Here is a 16,318-nt window from a genome sequence, read left to right on the forward strand (position 1 = left end):
AACACTATGCAGATATGCAAATAATTTTCTCCTTTTTTTCAGATTAATCCGGGCTTTTTTACTATGTTGAATGTTGAAATAACATTCATAGCCAGAAGCCAAAAGCTGCTTTTTTTTGTAGAAAATATTTTTTATAAAAATTCTTTTAAAAACAAATAAAATCCACTTTTTCTTTTTCCTTCCACAACAGAAAAGTAGCCATGGCAAGGTGACCATAGAAGCATCTAAGTTATTTACCAAATTCACGAGAAATGTCAGCAGCAATTTATTTTCAAATATGAAATTTTTACTTAATGCTAGATTTATGAATCTAATGACAGTATTTCAAAATGAGAATGCTACAGAAATTGCATTCACTTTCATCTAATCCACTCTTACAGAGGTAGCCATTACATATGAAAGTGATAGTAAGAATTGTCTGATAAGGTGCTCTAATAAATGCACACACATGCATAAAAATTGTTATGACTGAATTTCTTCTGACTAGAATTTCTTCCCCTAATGGCAATTTTGGAGCTATCAGAATAGCTGGGATAGCTGGTCAGGAGGTGTGAATGCATTGCAAATAATGATAATGAATCAGAACAAATTCCTTAAGAAATAGAATGTGTCTAAAACGTAGGAAGTGATAATTGTCTTTGGTCATCATTGGCTTCAAACCTCCCAGGGATGGAGGAGAGCAATGTTCTCTAAGTGAGAATTCATCACCAACATTAACATATGTTAGAAAAGTATCAGAAATGCAGAAACTTGGAGCACATTCCCAATTTACTGCATCAAAAACTCTGAGCAATAGATATAACTATTATAATAAGTCCTTCACATTATTCTACTCTATGCTCATTTGAAAATCACTGACCAGTCTAGAAGAAACAGTCATTTGCTAAAGGAAGGAAAGGGGAAGCTCAATGAAGTGCTCAGAGAAACAGAACCATGTCCAGTGGCAATGCAAAGTATGCCAATAAAATATGACTTGGGGCTGAACCTAGGGTTACATTTAAGTAGTGTATTTTCACACTGAAAGTTTATGTAGCAGCAAAGTGTCTGGCACATGGTATCAACTTACTGGATGAATGGATAAATGACTATAACAACTGACACATTATAAACTCACCAGTGTGTTGAGCTGTAGGAGTTTGGAGGGAATGAAATATGTTAAAATGAATAGAATTCTGAGAAATCTTGCAGTAAGAGCGAGTGCCAGAGTGGGAGAAGAGTCACAACAGGGGACGTGTGATTGTTATGATGGAAGTGGAAGGAAGAGGACGGGTGCCAGAGCACTGTAGCAAAGACAATTTCTCATTTTATTTTATTTATTTAACGTCTTTTTGGGTCATGGTAAGTGATGCTCATAGGTTACACCTGGTTTCTGCATTCAGAAACTACTCCAGGCGGTGCTCGGTACGGATACCAGGAATTGGTGTCGAGTACATGTGCCACCCACATCTCCTCGCTTGAAAGGTGAACCTTCATGTTTTCTTGTCTAATGACAAGAGGTATATGAGGACTCTCTCTACCTTTGGAGAAACCTGCTCTTCCTCGAAATTTCTAAACCTGTTTCACTTCTCTGCACGTCTCCTTCTGAAATTCTTTTCTGAGAAAAAGGCCTGGGTAAGGTCTAGGACTGACTTTCTTGCCTGAAAAGAGCAATTCCTCCCTCCAGTCTGAGTTTACTGCTCCCCAAGAAATCCATGGTAGGGAACAATTCTTGTACTCCACAGAACAAGTGGATGTCAGAGGCAGCTTGATGGCTGGCTGCCTCGGGGGTGGGGGGCTGGCGGGACATGAGGTCCATGTCTTGTAAGGGTTCATCACGGACTTTATCTGTCTTAGGTTTCCTCAGCCGTTCCCATTCGTGGGGTGGCAGAGGTGGATAGAGAGAAAAGGGCAGATCCCTTTCTCAAGGCTGCCGCTTTGTCCTCCCCACTTCACATGTCACCAGGGGACCCCTCCGAGCATCACTCATAACTCAAACTAGTTAGCTAACTGATCAAAGAACGTTATTCTCCTTCTAATGATTTCTGGTTCAAAGCAATAAATATAAATGTGAAGAATAGGCAGGGCTCCCGCTAACAAGACTGTTTAGCCCTCTGACCACACACTTTTTATCTTATTTATGTCTCAGTTTCTTAATCCTCTGTGACACCTCTGTTTCAACCCTGTTCACCTGGGCCATGCCCCATGAAATTATCACTGTCACTGTATCACTGTCATCCCGTTGCTCATTGATTTGCTCGAGCGGGCATCAGTAGCGTCTCCATTGTGAGACTTGTTACTGCTTTTGGCATATCGGATACGCCATGGGGAGCTTGCCAGGCTCTGCTGTGTGGGCAGGATACTCTCGGTAGCTTGTCGGGTTCTGCGAGAGGGGTGGAGGAATCGAACTGGGGTTGGCTGCATGTAAGGCAAACGCCCTACCCACCACTGTGTTATCGCTCCAGGAAAGTTATATACCCAGAGTAGAAGGATGTGTGTCACCCAAAAATGAAGTATCCTGAGCTGTCTCTGAATATATAAGGTATTTCCAAGCTTCCTTTTCAGGGGATAACTGGGCAAATAAAGATGCTACAATAATGGGGCTGGTGTTTGTCTTTCATAGAAGCAGACCTGAGTTCGATTCCTGGAACCAATACAGTTCTCTGAGCACTGCCACAAGTGATACCTGAACACAGAGCCAGAAGTCAAGCCTGGCACAGCTAGGTATGGCCCCCAAATGAACAAACCAAGGAAAGTGCTAAAATGTAGTCAAGAGAAAGGACTTTAGATTTCAGTGATCTTCATTCAACGTCTTGTCACAATGTCTTGTTTCTGCTGAATTGACTTCCTTTTATTTATTTATTTATTTTGGCTGGGGAACTGGAGAAGTTTGGGCTGCATCCAACCATGCTCATGGCTCATGCCTGACTCTGAACTCAAGAATCACTCTTGGTGGGGCTAAGGGGACTATTTGTGGTGCCAGGGATCAAACCTGGGTCAGCTGCATGCAAGCTGGAGGACTAGCACACCGGCCCCTGAATTGTCTCTTGATGGATATCTGATTTGGTCCTGAACTAAGGGTCAGGGTTGGCAGCAAGAACTTCATTTTTTTTTTCAGATCATTACTTGATTTTATGGCTTCTTGAAATTAATTTCAAGAGTACCCATGCCTCACTATCTACTTCAGAAGGAAAAAATGGCGAGAGAAAAGAGAAGCAAAGTGCAAAGCAAGAAGAGGTGCTTGAAGGAACAGGATGAGAGAGAAGAGAAAAGTCTTAGTGAAGCCTGGGAATAATCCAGGCAGTAGAGAAATGGGGGTCTGGTGGGTAGCAGGCGTGAACCAAAGGATCACCAGAGTCAAAGGAGTCTTTGGTTAATACACTCTGGGAAAGAAGTGTGGCAAACTATCAAAGGCAGTGAGTGAAAGGATAATGATGAGAAGGAGCTGAGCTTTAAGGAATATAAAAATAAGTGTCAGGGCCATTTTTAAAGTTTTAAAATCTGGGACAAAGCTAAATGAACTTTTCTAGACCATCATTAGTTTTTTTATTCCTGAGTAAGAAATTGCCTCAAATGTTAATGTCTAACCCCTGCCTTAAGCAGTAAAGTTTCACAAGATTAAAAAAAGAAAATTGCTAAACAGATACTAAAGAACATTGGAGATTTGGGTTACGGTGAAACTGTCTTCATAAAGCTTGTCAGGATGAATTTATGACAATTGACATGTAATGAAATTATTTAAAGTGTATGCTTAATTTGGGTAATTTTAGGTATTCATAATAAATTAGGCAAAGTACCTGCCTTAAAGAAAATACAATCTCTGAGCATACAACCAAGAGTTTCCTGTCAAGGATTATGTAAGCCTGGAATAGTCTCTAAAATCAGCCACATAGTTTAGGCAAATTTTATAGGTTTCTCATGTCACATTGACATAATGAGTGCAATTTGAAAAAAAAGACTTGCATAAATGCATATTTACTACAAGTCCTGCACACCTATGCAAAATATAAGAAAATTACCAGCTTTACTATAATTATAAAGGATTATCACAATTTAAAATTGTAAATCACAAGTTGAACTGAAATACCATTTAGCCAGTTTTCTCAAGTTATGAGTCTGGAAGCAATTTTCTTTTACTAGTATTAAATGTTTTAAAGTTCTCTCAGCTATTATAGTATGAACTTTTGTTCAAATAAAATACATATTAATGTTACTAAAATTATGCTAAAAATGACATCAGGTCAAGAAGTTGTAGAAGTATACAGAAAGAATGATGTGTTTGATGCTTTTTTCATCGGTTTTTCAATATATACTAAGTAGGGCATATATTTATAAATCTAAACAGCTTGGAAGTTGTATCTAACCAGTTAAGTGGCAGTGATACTAAGATAGTTATGTGTTTATTATTTATTATTCCCATTTAGAATTTAAAGCGTTTTCATTTCACTTGGAACTTAAAGCATTTACATACTTTATACATATATATGTATATCTAGATATATAACCCTTATGTCTTGAGATAACCTGCCTCATAGGAATGAGATCTATTATAGAATTTGGCAAATATCTAGGCATATTTATTAAGACATGCTAACCTTGGTGTATGTAGGTGTGTGAGAGTATATATATGTGTGTGTGAGTGTGTGTGTGTTTTCTGTCTCATCACACACAGTTGGGGTTGTTTTTTAATTGCATGTGGAATGCAATGAGGGATATGTAAATTTGTATTTCCAGAATCCTGTTAATTCTCTATTCTTCTCCCTCCTGCACATGCCCCAGAAAGGTGGCTGCTGTGCAGTGCATCACACAGCCTCTTTTTGACTACGGTTTGCATTCAGACAATAAAGGGCATAGACAGGTGGACCAAATGGGCAAAGACAGTGAAGTTCAAGAACTGATTCCTTTGGCACTTTTAGTCTAGAATAAGACTATTTGGATGCATTCTCTAAAGAAGTGGTGGTTTGGGGTGAACCTTCTCTAACTGCTATGTTGCTCTCTTTGAAATCGTTTAACTGTTTCTATTTTCATGTTTGTTTCTCTAAATCCAACTAAACTCTCTTCAATTACCCATGTGAGTGGATCATTTTTGTTCTTTTCAGAGATCTTAACTATAGAACTGTGGCTGGAGCTCAGTGGTAGAACACTTTCTTTGCATTCGTGTGTCCCTGAGTATGTTCCCCAGAACCTCAAATCAAACAAAATCAAATAAAACAAAACAAAACAAGAGCTCCTGACAGCTGCAATTTCTGATAAGCATCTGCTGGGCACATCACAGCCAAAAAGACAATACAGTAACAGAATCTCATTTCTTTCTTCTTTCCTTTGCCTTCTTTCAGAAATTCAGAATTGTTTGTATAAAAATGGCATGTCTAACTCGAGGCTTAACAAACCAAAAGGAATACCAGGATAAAAATATTGACCCCTTTAAATCACTCAACAGCAAGATAAATCAAGGCAAGCCATCAGGTCTCCATCTACAGTACACTGTATAGCTTATGAAAATATCTCACATAAATCATCTCACTTTAAAAAAATAAGTCCGGGAAATGAGGACGAAAGAAAGAAAAAGACTTCTTAATTTTGCAGCCTAAGTACGATATCTGTGTCTTTTGAGAATATCTTGTTCTCTATCTGTGAATATGGCCATTCTGGTGGATATGAAACTCATACAGATGTATATTCCATTACTGGGAAATAATAAACAATAGTTCCCTGCTCTAATTTCAAGAGAAATATCTACTTCTGCCATAGTATTGAATGGTATCTAAATAATTACTAGGATTTCAAATTTTCAAATAAGTGTTCTATGCAGAAACAGTTTGCCCTGCAATTGGGAGATAAGTCATGCACTATTTTCCTATTCATTATTTAAAACATGACCTCACTGTAAACCACCATGTTTAAATAAAGGGGGAAATTCAATTAAAATATCTCCTGGGGGCTGGAGCGATAGCACAGCGGGTAGGGCATTTGCCTTGCACACGGCCGACCTGGGTTTGATCCCCAGCATCCCATATGGTCCCCTGAGCACCGCCAGGAGTAATTCCTGAGTGCAGAGTCATGAGTAACCCCTGTGCATTGCCAGGTGTGACCCAAAAAAGCAAAAAAATAAAAAAAAAATTAAAAAATAAAATAAAATACCTCCTGAATAATAAATAAATAAATAAATAAATAAATAAATAAATAAATAAATAAATAAAATATGACCTCAAACCTTAGTGACTTAAGAGAATCATCAAGCTAGAAAAATAGTACCACTTTGCAAGACACCGACCATGGTTTGATCTTCAACACTGCAGGACCACCAGGCGCAGTCACTCCTAAGCACAAAGTCAGAAATAACCCTGAGACCCCATCAGGAGGGACCCAGCCAACCCCGTACCACACCGTAGAAACAAAATTAAATCAAAAATAGTCATCATTTACCACTCTCCCAATTTCTGCAGGTTGGGAGTTTGGAATTCACTTAGACCAGCTCACTGCTGGGGGAGTCATCTTGCCAGATTGCAGCTAATGGGCCCACTTTTCAGATGGCACCTCACATGTCCCACGAGTCAGTGCTGGAAAATTGGTTCCTATCCATACAGAACTCTCTAAAGGACTTCTCTCTGTCCCTATTATGTACCTCTCAAGTCAGTGACCTAAGAAAGCAAGGTTGAAATTGCAATGCCTTTATGACCTAGGATGGGAGTCACATGCTCTCGCTTCTGCCCTACTCTGATAGTTATCACGAAGGTCTGTCCTGATTCAGAGCGAAAACTGAATGCATGTAGGTGCTGACATCAGGAGTTATTTTGGGTACTTGGTACCACAATCACCTAGAAAATCAATGAATAATGTGATTGGGTATATAAATGAAGGTTAAGTGAGGAGAATTAGAGGAAGAGTAGGAAAATCTGAAAGATCTTGGGGCACTGAATATGAAATGACAGGCATTGAAAATGTGGTGAGAGGAGCAAAGTGGGGAGGAGAACAAAATCTTTCCTGGGCAGTAGAGCAAAGCAAAAATGGCCAAGTTGAAGAGGAGGGCAGGTTAAGGGTTAAATTTGCTTTTGTAACTGCTTGGCTGCTTTGAAAGATGTTTTCTAGACCTACCACTGGGCAGGAAACTGTCACCAAATGGGCCAACAAACTGCCCTAGGAACTGTAAACAAACATTTGCAAGGAAACTGTTAAGAGTCAACAAATGTTGAGATAAGCAAATTAAGTGGCACAGGTGTAATTCCCTTTGATCCAATATGTGTGATTTCCCCTTTTTTCTTCCAAAATGGTACAAAAACTGTTTGGTTTTTGGGTTCGGAACCTTCGGCTCTGTAGTTGTAGGGTCCCGGCATGTTGGCTTGAATAAACCCTGTGCGTTTGCAGAAAGAGTTGCCTTGGTCTCGTTCCTCTCTTCGTGCCTCCCCGGGTAGAGATCTGTTCAAGGTCTCTTCGACCTTAACAAAGTAAAGAGTTCCTGAGTTTGGTTGAAGGTGAGTAGTGGGGGGATCAAGAGAAAATAGGAGCCAAATAGGATGAGAATTTAATCCTTGAAGGCAACAGGGGGGGAATATAACTGACTTAACAAAAATAGCACCAGAAGATTAAACTAGTTGCAAATAACTTACCGGTATTATATAGTAAAAATACAACTGTCAGTCTCTTCTCTATCTTACCTACCCTCAACCCCACACAATCTTGTGGTTAATTCCAGCCATTGACCAGTCCTCCTAATCCCACTTTCCCAGGCCATGGATATTAGTCTTCTAATATTTGTATACATATTATATATTATACATATGTATATATAATATACATATATATTGCACTGTAGCACTGTCATTCTGTCCATTGTTCATCAATTTGCTCAAGCAGGCACCAGTAACATCTCCATTGTGAGACTTGTTACTGCTTTTGGCATATCGAATATGCCATGGGTAGCTTGCCAGACTCTGCTGTGCGGGCAGGATACTCTTGGCAGCTTTCCAGGCTCTCCAAGAGGGACGGAGGAATCAAATCCAGGTTGACCACATGCAAGGCAAATGCCCTACCCGCTGTGCTATCACTTCAGTCCAATATATATCACTGTATCACTGTATCACTGTCATCCCGTTGTTCATCGATTTGCTCAAGCAGGCACCAGTAACATCTCCATTCATCCTATTCCTGAGATTTTAGCAGCCTCTCTTTACTTTTCCTTCCCAATGGTGCCTCATTGGAGGGTCTTTCAGGATCAGGGGAATGAGACCCATCATTGTTACTGTTTTTGGCATATGGAATACGCCATGCGGAGCTTGCTAGGCTCTGCCATGCAGGCAAGATACTCTCGGTAGCTTGGAGTATCCTGCCTGATAGAGGAAGAACTAGACAATAAGAGGTCTGGAAGCTTTGTTTTATAGTCTCTGGATCTTGGTCATTGATGGGATTACACAGCACCAGGGACAGTTTGTGGTGTGACTGCCAAGCTACTGGAAAAAGGGGGATCTGGGTGGAAAAGGCCAAGTCCCGATGCTAGCAGGCTTGGAGTGTTCAGTCCCGGGTCGCACACACCTGGGTTCCTCTGCCCATTACTTCATGTGTGAGGTTCGTCCGAGCATGTGGAGAATGGTCTTGAGCATGGCTGTGGCTGAGTTCCGGAGGTCTTCAGCTGCCTAAGACAGCCAAGTGTAGGGACAGGAGACTCTGACTCATGTGTGTGTGTGTGTGTGTGTGTGTGTGTGTGTGTGTGTGTGTTATATATCACAAATGAATGTGTCATTCTATATCTGGGCCTCTTTTTTTATTGAATCACTGTGTGATACACAGTTTACAAAGTTGTTCATGTCAGGTTTCACTCGTACAATATTTCTTCACCAGTGTACATTTTCTACCACAAATGTCCCCAGTTTCCCTCCCACACCCTGCCCCCCATCCTATGTCTATAGCAGCACTTTTCTTCTTTCTGTCTGTCTGCCTATCTGTGTCTCTTGTTTTTTCTCTCTCTCTCTCTCATTCTCTATCCTCTTGCTCTCTTTTTTTATTGAGATTTTATTTCCCCTTACATGTATATAAACACTGTGGTTTGCAGAGTTGTTCATGATAATGTGTTACAAATATTCAATACACCAACACCATTCCCGGTAACACTGCACCATCACATCACAATTATTTCCAATTTTCCCAACCACCCCTTAAGCCTGCCTCCATAGCAGGCCCTCAATATTTTATTTCATATTGCTTGTTATAAATGATTTGCTAAAAGAATGATAAAAAAAAATCTTTCCTTAGAAGAAAGCAAACATTGTTATGTCTAGTCATGGAGACATTAAGCCCTTGTATAAAAGATCCTAAGCTGTTGTTACAGGTTAAAGCCTTCTGTATTTATATTTTGCTCATCGAGATTGAGATTGGTTGCCTTCTCTGTTACATCCCATCCAATCTGATCTGCTACTCCTGGTTTGTCAGTGTGTAGAGTTTGAGGTGTCATGATGGCACAAATGCAGACATGTGCTCCAGGAAGTCCAAATTTTTTTAACAGGGTGATACATCTGGTCTTAAATTTTTAACTGGGTAGCAGAATGGGGCATATGCATGACTGTTGGGGCTTTTGGAAGTATAGGAAGTACAGGAAGCCCATCCCACATCCAGAGGTTTCAGCCACAAAACTCACATACGTGAGTTTTCCAACAGATTAATTTCTGCATGAAGCTTGTTTGAGCACTGGAGTCCATCTCCGTTCGAGCATGTCCAGTTCGAGCACGGCAGCGAGTGTGGAGAGTGGAGGTGCTCAGCATAGTGGTCCCTTCTCTATCCTAGCTGCCCTCCTGCAGCACCACTTGTGGCAAGCTTCCAAACATGGGTCATTCATCCTGGCCCTGTTTCCACTGTCCTCAGATATTAGTATCATATCACATTGTTGTTGGGTTTTTCCCCCCATATGATTCAGCAATACCACTTCTGGGAATATATCCTGGGGACCAAACACAGTGTAAAAATGCCCTGCGCACTTCTATGTTCATTGCAGCACTAGTCACAGTAGGCAGAATCTGGAAACACCTGAGTGCCCAAGAAAAAGATGACTGGATAAAGAAACTATGGCACATCTACCCAATGGAATTCTATGCAGATCAAGAGAAATGAAGTAATGAAATTTGCATATTAATGGATGGACATGGACAGTCTCCTGCTGAGTGAAATGAGTCAGAGGGAGAAGGACAGACATAGAATCACTTGTATCACTTGTCATCCCGTTGATCTTCGATTTGCTATAGAGGGTGCCAGTAACGTCTCCATTTGTCCCTGTCACATGCTAGTGTAGACCAATGATATCTGCTCGCTCCAGGAACAGGAAGAGGCTCAAATTGTTCATTCAGAGTTTTGACGAAGAAGTCTGACCATCTCATTGGTGGGCAGCCATGCGGTCTTTTGACGTCCTGTGGAATCCAGTAGGTAGCAGCTCTAGTCCAGTGGTCATCTCTGAATCGCATTACGTGTCTGGCCCATCTGATTTTTGATGCCTTGGCAAACGAGACAGCGTCCCTCATTCTTGACCATCAATGGAGGTCGGAACTCCAGATTCTTTCTCTCACTTGAGTGAGATGTGATACTCCTAGCATAGCTCTGTCAATTCCTCTTTGGGGTACCCGAATAGAGTTCTCATCCTGTTTGCATAGAGCCCAGGTCTCTGAGGTGTATGTTAGTGCAGGAAGAATGGTGGAATCGAAAAGATGTGCCTGGAGTTGGAGATTCTTCATCCTCTTAACCACTTCTTCGACGCTCTTGAAGGCGTTCCACGCTGCTCTCTTCCTCCTGAGCAGTCCTGGAGCCAAGTCGTTCCTCATGTTGAGTTCTCGACCTAGGTACACATAGCTGCTGCATTCGGAGATGTTCATTCTATTGAGAGCAAATGGAGCGTCAGGTTTTGAAAAACTAGTTTGTTTTTCATTAGCATTGTCTTGTTGAAATTCAGCTGCAGTCTGACCTTTCCACACTTAAGGTTGAAGTCGGCCAGCATTTGTGCCTCTTGGCAAATGTTTGACATTATGAGAACGATGTCATCAACAAAGCGGTGGTGGTGTAGTAGCTGACTGTCTATCTTCACTCCCATTCCTTCCCATTCCAGTCATCGCATGATGTTCTCAACGGTGGCACTGAAGAGTTTCAGTAAAATGGTATCACTCTGCCGAACCCTTCCCTTTACGTCAATGGTCGCTTCCTTGTAGAATGGTGAGATCCTGGTGGTGAATCCACAATACAGCTTGCAGAGGATCTTGATGTACTGAGTTTGAATGCCCTGTTTGGCTAGTGTTTCAATGACCACTTCTGTCTCAACATAATCAAAAGCCTTCTTTAAGTCGATAAACATTAGACAGTGTGGCATCTTGAACTCTTGTGAAACTTCAATGAGTTTGGTCACCATGTAGATATGGTCAATCGTGCTGAATCCTTTTCTGAGCCCGGCTTGCTCACATGGTTGTCCTTCATCTAGTGTTCTGCTATTCTATTCAGGATGACACAAGTGAACAACTTGTAGACAATAGACAACAGACAGATTGGGCAATAGTTGTTGATGTCATAAATGTCTCCCTTCTTGTACAACAGAACGGTCCTGATGGTTTTCCATTGAGACAGAACCTTGCATTCAGACAGGTAGTGTGTGAAGAGCCAAGCCAGTGTATTGATGATTACTGCTGGCAGATTCTTCAGGTGTTTGGGTCTGACCTTGTCCGAACTGGGTGTTGTATGCATCTTTAACAACGAAATGTCATGTTGGATTTCGGAAGGGAGGACACTGGGAACGACATATTCATCCTTCGGAATTTGGTATGTGGGCAGGTGGAATTTGGTATGTGGGCAGATCTCATGGCTGTCAAAGAATCTGAGTAGAAGTTTTGAATAATCCTCTCCATTGACTTTCTCGAAGATGTGATAGATCCATCAGGACATCAGAGGACAGTCATCTTGGTCTTGTAGTTGGCGAGGGATAGGCGAGCATTGTGAATAATTTTCCCGGCTTCTGTTACATCAGCCAACACTACTGCTCTTCTCCCTTTGAGGTCTTCATTTATTGCTTCTCTGCACAGCTTTGTGAGCTCGGATGTTAGCTTGTGGTTGCCTGAGGCTCCCGCTAAACCACGTTGACGAATGAGCTTGAGAGTTTCCAAAGACAGGCATCTGTTTGTGGCTTTCTCACTCAGCATTCTTCACGGAGTCATGGAGGTGCTGAACCAGTCGACCATATTCCTTGTCAATGTTGTCAAGGATGGCATCTTCCCACATTGCTGCAATGGTGCCAAAGAGCTCCCAGTTGATGGTCATTCTGGGAGTTCCCTTCTTCAACTTAAATTTTGCAGACCATTCTCCCAGCTCTGTGAAGTAGAATTTTGCACGAAGGAGACGGTGGTCCGATCCCATTTGGAATTTTGGAACAACAGCGACATCAGTCAGGCAAAACCTTCAATTGAATATGATGTGGTCAATTTCATTGTGGAACTGTCCACCGGGAGACTCCCATGTCCAGCGTTTAGCCTTCTGGAACTGTGAGTTACCATGGATGGTCTTGGTCGACCATCTGTCTCAGACAGATGTCTATCTGATGAACTCAGACAGTCTCTCACCCTGATCGTTCCATTCTAGGCCATGGGTCCCAATGTGGAGTTCTTCGGTCCACCTTCTTGGTCCTATCTTGACATTAAAATCACCAACATCTTGTAGAAGGTGTGGTCTTCTTTACAGAACTTCTCCAGTTCCATGTGTGTAGATGACGAAGATAGAAACTGCAGGCAGTGAGCCACATCTATTCAAGCTTAATTGTCCAATTCGGGTTGTTAGGCATAGACAAAGAATAATTGCCCACATTTGTGGAGTCTAGGCCTCTTTGGAGGTGGTAAAGTTACAGTACCTTTGCACAACAAAACAAAACAAAATAAAAACAAAACATATTAATACTATTGTACCCATGATACTTAAATGTAATCATGATAAAAAATACACACACAAAAATAATAAGAAGAATTGTCAATTTTCTTATTATATAAACTAGTGAAATTCTGGCCCTTGTTTACATTTCTTTCATGAAACACATATGTAATCAATGTAGATCCCAGAAATGGTAACTTTTAAAGCTGAGATTTAAGGCCACTGTGACATGACTAGCATAGCCCTCTAAGTAGTAATTCATCCTCAAGCCTGTGAGTTCAAAATGTGGATGCATGATGTGTACATTCAATGGCTGAGAACCATCTTCCGGCCTCCCCAGAAGAGGAACAAATTGACAGGGGACTCATGGGGGCCCATTTAATGCAGGGCTGCTAGAATACTTGTAGAGCATGTGAAGGGGTTCAAAGTATAGGACTGCACATAGATGTGACTGATTATTTACAGAAGTAAAGCACTATGACAGAGGCAATTCTCTTGTGGGGATTAACTCAAGGAGACACTCTGTCTCCCAAAGACATCTATACCGCTTTTCTCTTTCCCTTTGGTCGTACATATTAAACAATTAAATTTACTTCCTATTAATACTTGCAGTTATTTGGGTAAACACAGTACGAGATATAGATTCCAAACCTTAGTTCTCTGGGCTCAGAGGGTGAGTAAGGCTTTTACCATATATCCCAGACTAAATCCTCAGGCAGGTTCAGCTTGTCCTTGCCCTTGGGGATCCTGTCTCTTAAGTCATAATGGCTTGCATTAAAACCATGTTTTTATGATTTCTAGATTGTCCCATTTTGGTGCCAGAGTCACTCTACTGCCTGCCCCAGGTCGATCCAAGTCCCACAATGGGACCCCTTTTTTGGGGTTTCACAGCTGTGGCAGCCAAAATCTGAGTCAAGTAATTAAGACAGATGCCCAGGAATTGATATATTTCAGAATCAATCAATTAACTCCCAAATATTAGGAGAATAGCATTAAGTCTTTCTGTGTTTAAGCAAAGCACATTGCTCTATAGTAAAATATGAAAAGTTTATAGGGGAAATGGAAAAGCAGGTAATACACTTACTACAAATACAAAGTCCAGAGTTACCAGAAAGTTTGACTTATAAGTAACCAACACTGACTTGGGGAATTATGACAAGAGGTAAAACACAAAAGAAAGGTTAAAGATAAACTCATTGGGTTAGGGCTGCTCATAAGAGTACTATAAGTTTCCCTGGGGTAATTCACTATGAAGTGTAAAGCACTTAGAGTTAATATCCAAAAAAAAGTCTTCTGAGCATAACAGGTCCCCAACTCAAAGACAATATACATTTCAGCAGTTGGCAAGGAGTCAGGCAGGGCTCAGGATAATGAATTTATGGAAATACTGAAACCAAGGTATCACTGTATCACTGTCATCCCATTGTTCATTGATTTACTCCAACGGGCACCAGTAACGTCTCTATTACACTCATCCCTCAGATTTTAGCAGCCTCTCCTTACCTTAAACCCAAGGTAAGAGCTAAAAAAAAGAATCTGGTCTCTTACCATGTTGTTTGCAAGCCCTAGAGTGTGAAGGCTGGACACCCTTTGGAACTGAGGCCTGCTAAGACCTGAATGACACCAGCGCCAACCCACAGAAGGCAGAATCCCCCAGGACAGGGGAAACCAACAAAGACCAAATTCCATCATCCAATCATGAAAGCAGACCACTAAAAGGTCAAAGGCTTTTCCTTTAACAATGTTCTAACAAGTGCCTCAGCTTGGCATAGAAACCCCAAGCTTGAGGCAGTTTGTGGAAACCCACTGAGACCAAATTTTAAACACCAAGCAATACTTGAAGGATTAAAACATTCCACTTCTGAACAGCCCACATTTCCACTTGCAATACATCATTGCTTTATTTTCTGGGATTTCCTCTTCTCTATGTCTTCTCAATGGATGCTTCTGATGCCAGAGTACATGTGTTGAAGCGTCAAAGAAATGGTTAAGAGGATGAAGAACCTCTGGCTCCGGGCACATCTTTTCGACTCCACCATTCTTCCTGCACTAACATACGCCTCAGAGACCTGGGCCCTTTGAAAACAGGATGAGAACGCTATTTGGGTATCCCAAAGAGGAATCGAAAGAGCCATGCTAGGTGAATCACGTTTCACTCAAGTGAGAGAAGGAATCTGGAGTTTCGACCTTCGTCGATGGTCAAGAATCAGGGACGCTGTCTTGTTTGCCAAGGCATCAAAAATCAGATGGGCCAGACACATAATGCAATTCAGAGACGACCACTGGACTAGAGCTGTTATGGACTGGATTCCATGGGATGACAAAAGACCACGTGGCCGCCACCAATGAGATGGTCAGACTTCTTTTTCAAAACCCTGAATGAACGATTTGAGGCTCTTCCTGTTCCTGGAACAAGCAGATATCATTGAGCTACACTAGCACACAACAGGGACAGATGGAGACGTTACTGGCACCTGCCCGAGCAAAGTTGGATGACAAGTGATATGTCTTCTCATTCATATTTTCTTAATAAAACTATTACTTATGTCCCCTGAGTGTTTTATTTTTTACTTGCTCAATAACTTTTTGTTGATGGGAAGCTATACCCTTTTGCCTTTCCTCCACGGCTCCAGCAACTTATCTCAGGCTTGAGGATTTCAGGTATCATGCAGAGGAAGAGAAGCCTGAGGTCAGAGGTCACAGGCAGTGCCTGAGCATGTCAGGGCCTGCGTTTGACCTCCACAGTCTGGAGAGTGAGCACTGAACTGAGGTCCCACCTGGCCCTGGCAGCCCAGCTTAACCACAGTGACAGTCAAAGCCACGGTGATGTTCGATCAGCTTGCAGACTCCTGAAATTCTTTACTAAATGACGAAGTTGGGTGCTCTGGGAGAAGTCAGGTCTGACTTTCCTTTCTGCCAAGAACAAATCCTTGCCTCAGCTTGAAAGCCGTGGATCCCCCAAACTCCCCCAAAACTCAGGTAGTGGAAATCTGTTCCTGTCCCCGTGGAGATCGAGGACCTCAGGTGTAGCCCCCCCTTCCTGGACTGGTGTGACCCCAAGTGACATGCGACACAGGTGTTCGTAGCAGACTTTCTCCCAGTGTTACAGGGGGGAGTTGGGGGCTGAGAGGGAACCCAGGTGCTTAAGTTCACTCAGTCAGTCATTTAAAACCTCACTTTCCTGAGCAAGCATTCAGGGTGGAGATAACTTAGGTGTAAAAAAGAGGGCCTGGGGAAAGGAATTTCCTTCCTGAGCCCTCAGCTCTCCCTGCATGGACAGCAGAGAAGCCGCAGTTCTCACGAACAGGTGCATGGCCAGAGAACAAGGGAAAAGCCAAAGGGACAAACAACAGAGGGAGGCAGGCCACAGGAACGCAGTGACTTGGATAACAGGTCTCAGACCGTGACCTTGAATATGGAGAGGCGAGACCAGAATTCATAGATGAGACATTCATACTGGAGACTA

General features: G+C 41.9%; 1 non-coding gene across 1 annotated transcript; it reads right to left on the reverse strand.

Annotated features, from left to right (window-relative positions):
- Positions 1-15,566: 15,566 nt before the first annotated feature.
- Positions 15,567-15,691, reverse strand: LOC129404742 (small nucleolar RNA ACA64). Its single transcript, XR_008630098.1, has one exon. It is a non-coding gene; the product is annotated as a small nucleolar RNA ACA64 (small nucleolar RNA).
- Between the last annotated feature and the right edge of the window lie 627 nt (positions 15,692-16,318).

This window comes from Sorex araneus, chromosome 4 (genome assembly GCF_027595985.1).
Source record: "Sorex araneus isolate mSorAra2 chromosome 4, mSorAra2.pri, whole genome shotgun sequence".
In the NCBI taxonomy this organism is placed as follows: Eukaryota; Metazoa; Chordata; class Mammalia; order Eulipotyphla; family Soricidae; genus Sorex; species Sorex araneus.